This window comes from Vitis vinifera, chromosome 15, assembly GCF_030704535.1.
Source record: "Vitis vinifera cultivar Pinot Noir 40024 chromosome 15, ASM3070453v1".
Classification (NCBI taxonomy): domain Eukaryota; kingdom Viridiplantae; phylum Streptophyta; class Magnoliopsida; order Vitales; family Vitaceae; genus Vitis; species Vitis vinifera.
Window position 1 is genome coordinate 836,690 of NC_081819.1, and position 15,272 is coordinate 851,961.

Sequence of the window (15,272 nt, forward strand, 5' to 3'; positions counted from 1 at the left end):
TCCAATCTCCTTGCCAAAGTTGCAAATTTTGTTTTCATGTCCATGTCTTCACTCAACACATACATTTCACCCTTAGCATTAGGCTGGGACTTCATTCTCCCCACATCTCTGGTATTCGGTTCATCCCATCCTCTTGAAACTTCAGAAACATAGCTCAAGAAGTCCATAGCTTCCTCTGGATTCTTACTCATGAAGTCTCCTCCACACATGGTCTCTAGAAGTTGCTTCATAGAGAAAGACATACCATCATAGAAATAACTCACTAAGAGCCATGTATCAAAGCCATGGTAAGGACAAGCGTTGATAGCTTCCATGTACCTTTCCCAACACTCATAGAATTTTCATTCTCCTTAGCTGAGAAGTTCGAAATTTGCCTTTTCAAGCCATTGGTCCTATGAGTAGGGAAAAACTTCTTGAGAAACTCAGCTTGTAAATCAGTCCACGTTCTGATACTCCTCGGCCTTAGAGAATTAAGCCAAACCTTGGCCTTATCCTTTAAGGTGAAAGGGAATAGCTTGAGTCTCATCAAGTCAATTGCAGCTCCTCCTTCTTGGAATGTATTGCACACGTCTTCAAACTCCTTGATGTGAGAATAGGGGTTCTCACTTTCCATCCCATGGAAAGTAGGTAGAAGCGGCACTATATGAGGTCGGATCACTAGCTGCTCAGAGGGAGGCACTATGCATGAAGGTGCACTCATTCGAGGTGGATGCATGCGGCCCCTCATGGATTGGTATGCATTGAGATTCTCCTCTTGCCCATGTTGGCTATGCTGATCTTCAGGTGGAATACCCATGATGTTCAAGCAGACTTCCAACTCGGTTTCTTAAGGAGTTTCAATTTTCACAAGTCTTCCCTCAATATCTCTTATCCAATAGGGCATACACAACTCGAGATTATTGAAACAAAAACAAAGAAAACAAAAAGGACTACAATTCTAGGAAAAGATTTAAGGTTAGCTAAAAACTAAATGAAAGATAAGATAAAATAAAAACAAAGAAAAATCACCAACTTGTGATGAAGATCACAAGTACTCATAAAAGGTAACATTTATGCACTTAGGCACCATCCCCGGCAACGGCGCCATTTGATTCATGCCCAGTCGGGTGTTTATCAAAACATTTATAAAACCTATAACACCTTATACTAGGGTAGCAAAGACAAAGCTACTATAGTATAGTGGCTCTAGGATCGTCCACAGGGATGAGTTTTCTTTGTACACTTAACATTAATGAAAGGAGAAATGGTGCTTTCCTTTTTGGAAGTTAGTTTTAAATGAAAATAAGATTGATTGGAAAGGTTGTTTTTAAGTTAAGCAAACATAAACAATTGAAATTACTATAAAGAGAAAGTCTCTTGGAGCTATGGTTACTAGGATCAGGTTCCTGTTGCAAAGAGGGAAATTCCGGATCTTCTCCTCGCATTGGGGATAATAACATAAAGGATGGTTATCTCTCAAACTGGATTTATATTTAGCAAATAAGTTTTGATCCAAAGGATTCTTGAAAAATGGTAGTTGCTTCCCATTAATGGCTTCGAACACTAAAGGCCCTCACCTTGAACCACCTTCCAATGGCTCGTACTTGATAACTAATGGACATCCATGGATCTAGCAATAAGCATCCACAGAATCCTAAAAGCTTACCAAGTATTGGTCATTCAATGTGATTCTAAGGGATTAAAGCTGAAACTTGAAATATAAACCATTAATGATACACAACTACCTTCGTTTAAAGCAAGGAAAACTCCCACCTTTGCATCTAGATCCTTTACCTAGCTTCCATCACTCCAAGAAACGTGAAACTTAGCCATTCATCCTCTGAGAAATCATCATCAGAGGGTGTTTGGCTAGAGAGAAAGTGAAGACAAAATGAGAAGGAAAGGCAGAGAAACACTCGACTTTTCAAAAATATCTAAAACATAATATCTAACATATCATAATATTTTCTGAGAGGTTTTCAAACCCCTATTTATAGTTCCTAAACAAACCCTAATGTCATTTATCTATTACAAAAGGATTAAAAAGGAAAAATTACAGTTCTGGAGAAAAATCTTGAAGGTCGGTGCGCACAAAGGATTTTCGCACACCCTAAGAAAGTTTGGCACACCCTGCGAAAGTTTGGCACACCTTGCCAAAATTTGGCACACCCTGCCAAATTTTGGCACACCTTGCGAATTTTAGCACACCTTACGAATTTGATGATTTTTGCCTTGCGAAATGCTCTATTTCCCTCCATCTTACTACTGATAGCTTTGCCAACCCCTTTCCAAGTTTGGCAAGGGGTTTTGAAGTGCTCCAAGGCTCGGATTCTTCATGTGATTGACCTTGAACTTGCCTTGCCATAGCTTGCACAAAACTCTCCCTCAATCTTGGCCTGTTTTAGTGATTAAAAAGCTACCAAAAACACTAAAACTTACCAAAAATTGGTTAGTAACATTTGCTAGGTTCTTATCATGCCAAATGGGATATAAAGGTCTAACTACTACTCAAAAGTGCTTAGTACAATTAAGTTTAAGTTTATAAAAATGCACTTTTTGAGTAGTAATCAAGAAGGCTGCCCTATGTGAACTACACGAAAATGGTAAGTTTAGGGTGCCCAATCAACATGACCAAAATATGCGTCACGAACTCAAAGGACAGTGTCATGAGCAGTGAACAGGGAAATCTGGAAGAACAATGACAAATAAGCGATAAGCACAGGGTAACCAGGTGAGGAAAATGAGAGTAAGTGTGAAGCCATGAAGGCAAGAATGTGCAATGCCACTGAATGTGAATGCCGAGGACTATGACTCCGAATGATACAACTAAGGAGAAATGAATTTGAACGTCAAAACACAGAAAGGCGATGACTCAAGGTGCCTGAACGAATATGTACAACGGCTCTGAACGCCAAACTAAAGAAAGATGATGGCATCAAATGGCTAAATGAGTATGAAATATGGCTTTGAACGCCAAAACTAAGAAATATGGTGACTCAAAATATATGAATGGGTATGAAAAACGGCTCTGAAAGCCAAAAACTAAAGAAAAATGGTGATAACTATGGATGTGGATATGAGACTACGGCTCCGAACATCGAACTGAGAATGAATAACGGCTCTGAACGCCAAAGTGCAAATGTGGCACTGAATGTCAAATGGGAAATGAACGATGGCTCTGAATGCCAAACGAAAAGCTAACAATGGCTCTGAACGCCAAAATGAAAAGCGAACAATGACTCTAAATGCCAAAACAAAAAGCGAATAATGGCTCTAAACGCTAAAACGAAACAGTGGCTCTGAACGCTAAATGGAAAGCGAGTAATGGCTCTAAACACTAAAATGAAACAATGACTTTGAAAGCCAAACGGAAAATGAATAATGGCTCTGAATGCCCAACGGAAAATGGATAACGGCTCTGAACGCCAAAATGCGAATGCGGCTCTGAACGTCAAATGGAAAATGAACGATGGCTTTGAACCCCAAACTGAAAGTACGACTCTAAACGCCAAATGAAAAACGTGATGGCTCTGAATGCCAAACGGAAAACGAACAATGGCTCTAAACGCCAAACTGAAAGCACGACTCTGAATGCCAAAATGAAACAATGGATATGAATACCAAAACGAAAAATGAATAATAGCTCTGAACGCCAAATGGAAAATGAACGATGGCTTTAAACACCAAACTGAAAACATGACTCTGAACGCCAAAGTGAAACAATGGCTCTGAACGCCAACCGAAAAATGAATGATGGCTCTGAACGCTAAATTGAAAGTACGACTCTAAACGTCAAATGGAAAATGAACGATGACTTTGAATGCCAAAAGAAAATGAATGGCTCTGAACGCTAAATGAAAAAGAGGGTATGATGGCTTTGAACACCAAATTAAAATGAACAATGGCTCTAAACGCCAAAACAAATAAAATGAACAATGGCTCTGAAGGCCAAACTAAAATAGACAATGGCTCTGAACGTCAAAACTAAAATTACGGCTCTGAACGCTAAACTAAAGCAGCGGCTCTGAAAGCCAAATGGAAAAAGGGGTATGATGGCTCAGAGCGCCAAACGGAAAATGAACGACTTTGAACACCAAATGAAAAAAGGGGTATGATGGCTCTGAATGCCAAACTGAAATGAACAATGGCTCTAAACGCCAAAACAGAAAATGAATAATGGCTCTGAACGTCAAAATAGAAAATAAACAATGGCTCTGAACGCCAAAATGAAACAGTAGCTATGAATGCTAAGCTGAAATAGTGGCTCTGAACGCCAAACTAAACTGAATACCATGAACGTCAAGCTGAGAATGATGACCTTGAACGTCGTAACTAAGAAGATATGGTGGCTCTGAATGCCAAACTGTAAGGAAATATGGCCCAGTGTAGCATGTCACCATAGCTCTCAATCCATTGGAAGGGTCTGAAAGAGACTCCATGAGTCTCAAAAGATGCTCCACTAGCGAGTCGAAACGATAAAACTGAATGATCCACTAGGGAATCTCCAAAGAAATGATATGATAGAGTAACCACCATGATCTCAATACAACAATCTACTGAAGAATCACAGATAGTGAGGCAGTCACAACCTGAACGTCTTGCTCCATTGAAAGCTCATCTCGATGAATATCACCAAAATAGTGACCCATAGAGCAAATACAATATCTCTCGACCGAGTGATGAAAGTTGTAACAGATTTGTGATGAGAACGGTCATCTCCATAGCTAAATGAGGGAATATGCCCCAGTATGGCATCAGATGTACTCGATCTATCTTGATGACTCAGGAGTAACTCGATGGGGATGCATAGAAGATCTGATATGTACTCTGACAAAACGATGATGCGAGAATCCATGAGCCTGAGACAACTCCATCCAAAAATCACACTAACATCGGAAAGTGTGAGCTTGATAAAACGACTCAAGGGAAGGTCTGCCGGAGAGTCATGACAAAATGAAATCAAATCATCAACCCACACATATCTCGTAACTGGAGACAATCACGTAAATAAGTGGAATCTGCAAATCTCAATCGAAAACTAAAATATGCCCCAGTATGGCATCAAATGAGTGATAAGTCGGAAAAATCACGTAATCTTAAGTCATGCATCAACAGATATGTAATCCTGGTCATCTGAATCCATAACAAAGTCATGCTCACAGATCCAAGATGCATATCTCGGATGGAGGGGCATGATGGCATCTGAGTGCTGAGAAGTGCGTACCTAATTGGATGGCTCTCGAGAGGCTCCACTGAGAAATCATCATAACAATAGTGAACAGGTCATCATCTCGGTGCACATCCCGTAAGTGGGAATGATCATATAACTCCATGGAGATCTGTAAATCTCGTTTGAAATGGAAATATGCCCCAGTATGCCATCAGTTGTATAGTAGGTCTGGCTGAATGACTCCAAAGAGGTTGCACTGAAGGATTGTCATAAAATAATGAACATGCCATCATCTCAGCATATATCTCGCGAATGGGGACAAGCATGCAACTTCGTGAAAATCGATAAATCTCATCCAGAACATAAATATGCCCCAATATGGCATCAAAAGTGATAGATCAAAAAATCAGGTGACATCAAATCATCTATCAACAAACGCATGATCCAGGTAATCCAAACACATTTGAAACAAAACTAATCCTCAGAGTGGTGTCTCCTAGAAGGAGAAGCATGAAGATATCTAAACATCAACCAGATCTCAAACACCTGTCCAAGTAGAGGCTATCAAAGATGACGTTTGATTCCATGGCCTCAAGGTGGTCTTAAGACACGGGACATAACGTAGGCTAGGGTGATAGGGTGATAGAAATGAAGGAAAACTAGGCCCAAATACCCAATGAACAGAAACCCATGCCCTCGTGTATAAAATGCAACATGTATAGAAAATCCCGTGAGCCATGGACCTGCGGGTACCTACTGTGAAGACAATGTCAATGAGGAAACAAATGAAGCAAGTCAAACTGATAATGAGATGTGTGATGATGATGTGAAGAAAGTATCAAACCCGAGATGGGTCACTGTAAGAAAAGAATAAGAGGTGAAGTGAAAATGATGAAACAGAAGTGAAAACAAGGATGATGATGAAACAACTAACACAAAGAGAAGTAGTGATCAACTCAAATCAAACATGGAGTGAAGTCGCATCAACTATGAACATAATGATGGAACGGACAATGACCCAGAGCTCCTAAGAGAAGGTCACCCATCTCGCTCTTGAAATATACAACAAAATGAATACAAAGTATGAGGGGTCTTAGGAAGCTCACATACGAACTCCCATCAACAGACATACTCAATAAAGTGACCCTCGAACATCCATATACACACTCAATGATGAAGAACAATATACACATGCTTTTATTATTATTTTTTCTTTCCTTTTCATTTTCCAATTTTTTTATTTATTTTTTTGCATATATACAAACTGTACATGCTCTGAATGCATACAAATAAGAACCATAGACGAGGTCAAAAATCAATAAACATACTCTCAAATGCCAATGTACTATAAACTCTCTCTGACAAGGTGACCTTCTCAAGCTAAGGATCCCTGGATCAGTGTCCGTAGGATAGATAGTGGAAATGACATGACTACCCTCTATGTAATGAACTGAGGATGATCACCCATCGGGGTGGAAGGAGATGACACAAAACAAGTAGCAGATAGAATAGAGAAGATGAGATGAATAACACGACCAATAAAGCGTGATGAAATGCAATGATGCAATGATGAGAAAAGACAATGAGAAGAATGCGCCCCTAGGTCCAAGAATGCACCCCTAGGTCTAAGACAATGAGAAAAGACACTAAAAGACCCCTCTCCCGGTGTGAAAGTGTGAGCAAGGCGATAAGAAAGAAAGGTTATAACGTGCATGCGAGGCTCAATGGGCTAGCAACGGACTATATATAAAAAGGGTGAAAGGTATATGGCTAACCGAAATGATGGCCACCCATCCTACGACAATAGACTCAAACATAGTACCTTTTTAGCTAATCCAGGTTGATCGGCTCTAAGAATTGGTTTCCATCTAAATCCATTAACCATGCAACACCCTCTAGGGACAACTCCCTAATGAATAAGGTCCGCTCCAACTAGGTCTGAACTTCCCTCTAGGATCTCTGATCAATCCTCTGATGACTCTCAAGACTAAGTCACCTACATGTATTAGTCTGGACTTGACCCGCTTTTTGAAAGCGCAGGCCATCTTCCTCTGATATGCACAGACATGGCCTGCTGCCCTCAATCTCCTCTCATATAGGAGATTGAGCTGATCAAATCGAGCTTGAGCCCAATCTGCCTTGGGGATCTACTGCTCAAAGGCTATCCTCAATGAACCCATCTCGATCTTGACTGGTAGCACTACCTCCATACCATACACCAATGAATAGGGTGTGGCCCCTGTAGAAGTGCGAAAAGAAGTATGATAAGCCCACAATGCAAAAGGGAGCTTCTCTGACCAATCTTGAGAAGACTCAACCATCCTCCGTAAAATCCTCTTGATATTCTTGTTCGCGGCCTCTACTGCCTTGTTTGTCTACGGCATGTATACAGATGACCTATGATGTCGGATGCCATATCTCTATACTAAGGTGTCGACCTCTACTCTGAAATGTACCTCTCTATCCGAAATTAGCTCGTGAGGGACTCCATAACGATAGATAATGTGTGATCTGATGAAATTGGCAACTCCAGCCGATGTCAATCTCGCATATGAAGCGCCCTCCACCCACTTGGTGAAGTAATCGATGGCAACAAGGATAAACTCATGGCCACTGGAAGATTTCGGTGAAATCTTCTCGATGATGTCAATGCCCCAAACTAAAAACGGCCACGGTGAAGTCAACACATGTAACTCCGAGGGCGACACGTGAATGAGATCTCCGTGTATCTGACACTAAGGACATCTCTTAACAAATTGACAACAATCCGTCTCCATGGTCAACCAGAAGTAGCCAGTCCTCATGATCTTACGAGCCAACATATGCCCTCCCATATGTGGTCCGCAGACTTCCGCATGAACCTCTCTCATCACTCGATCGGCAGAGGCGCAATTCAAGCATAATATCAGCATCCCATCAGGTGATCGTCTATATAATGTCTCGCCACAAATCACAAATTGGGTGACTAACTGTCTCAATGCCCTCTTATCCTTGGCCGTGGCAGCATCAGGATATATGCCAAGTCTCAAAAAGTGATATATGTCATGATACCATGGAAAACCATCATCTGACTTTGTATCATCGATCAAACAACAGTAAGCAGGAGCATATCTTGACTCGATCAATAAGGGGCGAACAGCGGCATCGGCAGGAATATCAATCATGGAAGCTAGAGTAGCTAAGGCATCAACAAACTGGTTCTGTGCTCTAGGCAGATGTGTGTATCTCAAATCATCAAATCTCCCAACCAATAGCTTTAAATATGCGTGGTATGGCCTAAGCTTCACGTCTCTAGTCTACCACTCACCATGAATCTGTCTCAATACCAGATTTGAGTCACCAAACACCTTCATCTGTCTAATCCTAAGCTCGAGGGTCGTCTCTAATCCCAAGATACAAGCCTCATACTCAATAATGTTGTTCGTGGTCGGATGTCGATCCGAGAATGCCAAACGAACAGATCTGGGAATGTGGTCACCATGAGGGGATATCAACAAGACGCCTATCCCGTATCCAGAATGGTTGGCTGCACCATCAAAGTACATGCGCCAACCCGACAGACTAGTCACAGCAGCAACATCCTCGTTTGGGAAATCATCATCAATAGCTCTACCATCTTAAATTGGTAATGAGGCTAAGTGATCTGCAACAATGCTCCCTCAGATGGACTTCTGAGTGACATAATGAATGTCAAACTCAGTTAGAAGCACTAACCATCTCATGAGGAGACCAACCAGGACGGGTCGGTCAAACAAATATCTTAGAGGATCTAGATGGGATATCAAGTGCACTGAATACTCGGTCATGTAATGTCTCAATCGATGAGTGGCCCAAACCAATGCCAAGCAATAACGCTCAATCATGACATATCTCGTCTCATAATCTAGCATCATTTTACTTAGATAATAAATGGCTTGGTCCTTGCCCGAATCATCGAGCTGAGCTAACATGCAACCCAAAGCCATGTCTGAGACTGATAGGTATAGGAGTAGAGGACGACCTGGTATAGGAGGTGCCAAAACTGGAAGCGATAACAAGTACTCTCTGATCCTCTCAAATGCGCGTTGACACTAATCATCCCAAACAGTAGGTTGACTCTTCCTCAAGAGTCGGAAAATGGGCTCACAGATGTCTGTCAATCTGGCGATGAATCTACTGATGTACTGAAGTCTACCCAAGAAGCCTCTGGCCTTCTTCTCTGTCCTTGGTGCAGGCATGTCAAGAATGGCTATGATCTTATCCGGATCTACCTTTATGCCTCTCTTACTGACCATATATCCTAAGAGTTCCCCAGAAGTTACTCCAAAAGTGCATTTCTTAGGATTCGGTCTCAATCTGAACTGTCTGGTCCTCTCAAAGAACCTCTCTAGAGCTGCTAGATGATCTGATCTATCTTGGGATTTCACCATCATGTCGTCTACATAAACCTCGACATCCCGATGCATCATGTCATGGAAGAGGGTGGTCACTGCTCTCTGATAAGTGGCTCCTACGTTCTTCAACCCGAATGGCATGACTCTATAGCAATAAGTACCCCACTTAATAATGAAGGACGTCTTTTCCATGTCCTCTGGAGCCATCAGAATCTGACTATACCTGAAAAACCTGTCCATAAAGGACAACATCGAATGACCTGTTGTACTATCAGCTAGCATGTCGATGTGTGGGAGAGGAAAATCATCCTTATGACTGGCCTTGTTGAGATCTCAGAAATCAACACAAACTCTCACTTTGTCGTCCTTTTTGGGAACAGGGACGACATTGGCCAGCCACTCCGGGTACTCTAACACTTATAGAAATCCCACACTAAGCTGCTTCTAAATCTCCTCTTTTACCTGCAAACTCCAATAAGGGTGCAATCATCTCAACTTCTGCTTAACCGATCTGGCATGGGGCAGAAGTGGCAAACGATGATGGATGATAGATGGATCAAGGCCCGACATGTCCTCATAGAACCATGCAAAAACGTCCAAGTATGATCTGAGCAGCTGGACGAGGCTATCTCTCTTATCTGCAGATAAATCCGATCCGATCCTTAACTCCCTAGGATGATCTGCCGTGCCAAAATCAACAATCTTTATGTCTCATACAACAAGTGAAACTCTCTAATCAATGGGGTCCGAATCGGAAGCAGAAGATGAGTCATCATCTGAATCATGCTGTGCAATCTCATCATTTATGTCAAATATCTGTGATGTGGGTGAAAAAGGTGCAGATAAAGTAATATCATGAGACATAGGCAAATACTCAAAAATGCTCAAATCCATAGATGAATGATAAAAAACAATGTCAGAACGGGAGACAAATCCCGATAAAACATCAAATGAAAGAGGTGGGTCCACAAAGTCGGACGCTCCCTCGACAAAGCTAACATGGCCATCAAACAAATCATCACCAACTATGACATCCTTAGGAGACTCTAGAGTAGGTGCAATCAGGCTCTCCTCAGCAATCTCGATGACGGACACCCCAAAAAAATCAAACGGTGAAGCGAGCCCGGGTTGAACAATCTCCTCGATCTGGCTCAAGCTCATTGCGAGCATCTCATTGATGTACTCGTCATGTGGGGCGGCTCTGTCCACTATATCTCTAACCTCGAAAAATGTCCTATGCTTGTCGATCTCGTCTGGGAAATATAACGTGATAAGGCTCATGCAATCGGGAAATGAAAGGGCGGTCAATGCAGATGTCGACGTGCTAGGGGCTCTATCACTCAATTGTAATTGGCGGACGAGGCATTGAAGCTCGAACTCCTGGGTAGTGCTAAGTCCCCCAATGATCCCGTCTGACTGAGTCAGTGGCTTTGATGCCCTCACAAAATAATCTACTAGGCTCATGGTGTACGGACGAACAGGATAGTCGAACGGTGTATGAGTCAATCAAGTCCTCACCCGCTCCTTGCACAATCGTGCCATATATCTATAGTTAGCCTCAATGGGGACGAACCCGAGTCTGAACGGTACATCTTGATTAGGGATAGCCATGAACTCACTGGGCCCATGCTGACGCCGACCCAACCCCATGCCAGGTAGATAGGACATGCCCCTCATCATATCAAGCACCACTGTGCTCCCATGCTGGTCAAACGACATAGCCACAAAATCTCGGTAGAAGTTCTCCATCTTAAGGGTCTACACCTCGTTCAAGGTGAACCCGGTCAGTAGTAAGTCGTCGTCGTTGTGACTAATATGGAGCACTAGCTTAGCAGAAATAAACATGTCTCCTGCAGACTGTTTTGTGATGACCTGACCCTCGTGAATGAACTTCACTTTTTGATGAAGTGAAAAAGGAATAGCTCCGGCTCGGTAGATCCAAGGTCTACCCAAAAGCAGGTTAAAGGATGTAGGAATCCTCAAAACCTGAAATACGGTGGCGAATGTGGCTGGACCTATCAGCAGCTCGATCTCAAGTGTGCCTATAACCTCCCTTCGAGTGTTGTCATAAGCTCGAACAGTCTGAGTGGAAGGACCAAAATCAGAAGGTGCATAGCCGAGAGCGATGGCAATGGCCAGAGAACATACGTTCAGGGCCGAGCCATTATCCAAAAGGACAGATGGGACTTGACGACCTGAACAACCGATAGATATATACAGGGGACGCATGTGGTCTGAGCCTTCCGATGGCAAGTCGTCATCAGAAAATACGATGTATGTGGCTCTGCCAGTTGTCATCATATGAATCAGCCCCTCAGGGGTGGTCATAGTATCGACTCTGATATGGCTCAGTGCTCGTGTCAAAGCATCTCAATGAGTACTAGAGGACGCTAATAGGCTCCAAATGGAAATACGAGCCTGAGTGCTCTACAGCTGCCTCAGAATCTCGTCATCCTCTACCCGGACCTCCTCAAGAGCAGATATCCCCTCTAATGGTCTAGCGACGGCAGGAGGCGGCTGTCTCAATATTCTACCTTCTCGGAGAATATACTGTACATCTAGAGTCTGAGAATCATTAATATGGGGAGTTTGAACCTTCTCAACATCCAGGACTAGGATGAATGGCGTCTGAACACTGTAATGAGAAATTGTCAATGACTCAACAATGGTCGCCTTTACTGATGCCGCCTCGGGAACTAGTCTGAATGGAGTGGGCATCTGAGGTCCCAAAGCCACCCCGCTCATCTCATAGATCTCATCAAACACTATAGGCTCTGGATCAGTGTCATCCCAACTCAACATGCAGATGTGGTCGTCAGACTCGTCAAAATCCAGGAAATGAATATCATCGGCTGGTGGGGGAACTTTATGCGTGGTATGGGTTGGTAATGGGTTTTGGGTTACACTCGGCTGACCCAAGTGAACCAAACCCTGGTCGATCAAATCCTGGATGGCATGCATTAGAGTAGTGCACCGATCAGTCTCATGTCCAGGCCCCTGATGATAGGCGCAATGTAAATCCATCATGAACTGAGGAGGAATAGGCTGAGGTGGTGGCCTCGAAGTAAGAGCAGTCAATAAACCAGCCTCTGTAAGCTTCCGAAGAGCCTGGCTCAATGGCATGCCTATCTGAGAGAACTGTCTCTACGTCCTCAAAGCAAATGGAGCAGAGGTCTGCTGAGCTCTAGGCCTAGGGTATGAAGTCGTGGGTCTCGCGGTGAACTGCACAGTGTAGCATGGCTGTCCCATGGCCGTGTATGAAATAGGGGGCCTCTCGATGCCCTGAGTGGCATAGTAAGGTAAAGCCAATGTCTGAGGCTGGTATGTCTGATCATAAGTCGGGCAAGGTGCCCGTGGCCTGAACTACTGAGGCGTATAAGAATGATGAGCCTCGGGAAACTGTGGGTCAGGCTGATGACGTTTAGGAGGCCTCTGACTGGAAGAACCGATAGCACCCACATCAATTGACCTCTGCCCTTCGAAAGGCTTCTTCCCCTTAACATCACTAGGGGAAGAGTCAATCCACAAACCTCGAGAAATGTCGTCCTCGATATCATATAATGCCAAAACCAGAGAACCAAAATCAGTGAAAGGTACCTTGACCACATGTCTGGCGATCCTCGGCTGTAAGTTCCTCAGAATCATCTGTATCTGATCTCTCTCTGATGGTCTATCCATTATCTCAGCAATCTTCCCGCACCAGCGAGAAATAAATGACGAAACAGACTCGTTTGATCTCTGCCTCAGAGCCTCAAGCTCTCTCCTCGATACATCTACGACAGTGTTAAACGAAAACTATCGTAAGAACTCTTGGGCCAAGTCATCCCATGTACGGCGTCTCGAGGACTCCAAAGACGCGAACCACCGCTAAGCCGCCCTACTCAAAGATAGTGGGAATAGAGCGATCATCTGAGCCTCGTCTAATCCATGAGCCCTCATCACTATGCTATATAGTCGGAGGTGGATGTGTGGACAACCAATACCCGTGAACCTCTTAGTATCCGGCATCCTGAACTTAGCCTGCAAACTGGCCACCAGCATACCCTCGAGATCGTCCCAAACACTGGAGCCATCAGATACCCTCAACTGCCTCATGCACTGCTTAATACGGTCCATGCGCGTATGAGAGTCATCAACGACAATGGCTTGAACAACAACGGGTGGAGCAACCTCAAACTGACTGTGTAGCATATAGGGTGAGGCCTGAGGCACCAAAGGAACGAGTGGTGGTGGTGGAGGTGGCATCGAGTCATAGGATGCCTCATCTTGAGCTACTGGTGGTCTACTATGCTGACCACTAATCTCCTGTCTGAGGCTAGCCAAAGCCTCCTAGATAGAAGCCATGGCGGCCGTAAACTGATCAATCGTGACAACTTGCTGATCCATATCTGGTCTCTTTGAAAGTCAAACCAATCTCCCCTCTACTATGATCCACAAAGGTAAATCCAGATCGAGAACTAAGATCTGATCCTACAAAGCATGAAGAACGGAATAAGGATACGACTCGGGGTAAGTATGGAAAAAATGGTAATCTGAATTGAAATAAGTAAGCATCCAAGTGAAAACGGACTATTCGACCATACTCAAACTCATCCTGATCTCGGTGCACGCTCAACTGAAGACTAAAACAGAGGGAACGTCAGATCCAAAATGTGACTACAGAGGCTCTGAAAGCCCTCAGATGCACCCACATGTAGGGAGGAAGTCTTAATAAAAGGATCTACGGCTCATCCTACAAGGTCAAGGTGGCTCTAAGAGGATAAGGGTGGACTTTAAAAGATCCCTAGTAGAAGCGATCATACCCTCCGACGGTATACAACCCTCTGCAAGCCTTAGAAGAGATGGGGCACTTCCATGCAAAGTGGTCATCACCTCCATACATGCACTACCTTGACATCCCAAGGGGTTTCCTATGGTGAAACCTCTCAAAACTCTCAATGCTCAATAGTCAACTAGAGTGCGCGGTGAGGTGTGTGGGTGCATCCGAAACCCTAAGAAGCTAAAGCAGGAAGGGAAACACACTGGCCGCACAAATATCCATGAAACCTAGCTCGGGGCTATACAGGTCTTCAATGATCGGACTCCAATCGACATCAATGTGTGTGTCGCTCTCCTCCAGAATGCTCCCAAACATCGGTATAGCCCGTTGCTAGACCCTACTCTTAACCTCTATCTCGGTTAGAGTACAATCACACACAAGGTCTCACACTTGCTAAAGTGAGAACCAGAATGAAGGAAATGACCGAAACTAGAGGGTTGGAGATAAGGGGATAGATGCGCTACCCACACAGTCAAACGACATGCAATCACGCAAAATGAGGGCAATCATGCAACACACAGTCAAGCAAATCTCAGATATATCACCATGTCTACACACAAGATAAGCGAGACTATGACAATCAATACGAATGGTGATATAAACATCATGCTCAAAGACGATCAAGATAATACACAAACAAGTGAATCAACATGTCAAGCCAAGTGATATACAGTGGTAAGTGTATGCATGTGAGGTGATCAGAACAATCATGATAAAATCAGAGTCAATGTGCTAAGCGATGCAATAAGATCAATCAATATAATCAGCAATGGTGATGTCTTAAATAAATATATCAATGAAGTATAAAAGAAATAGCTATCTCAAAATCCTCAATCAAGACAAATCAATCATCATAATCAGTATGTCAAAGTCCCAAATGAATATAATATCCAAGCATGCATTCGAAAACTCTCAATGTGCAATCAAGAGA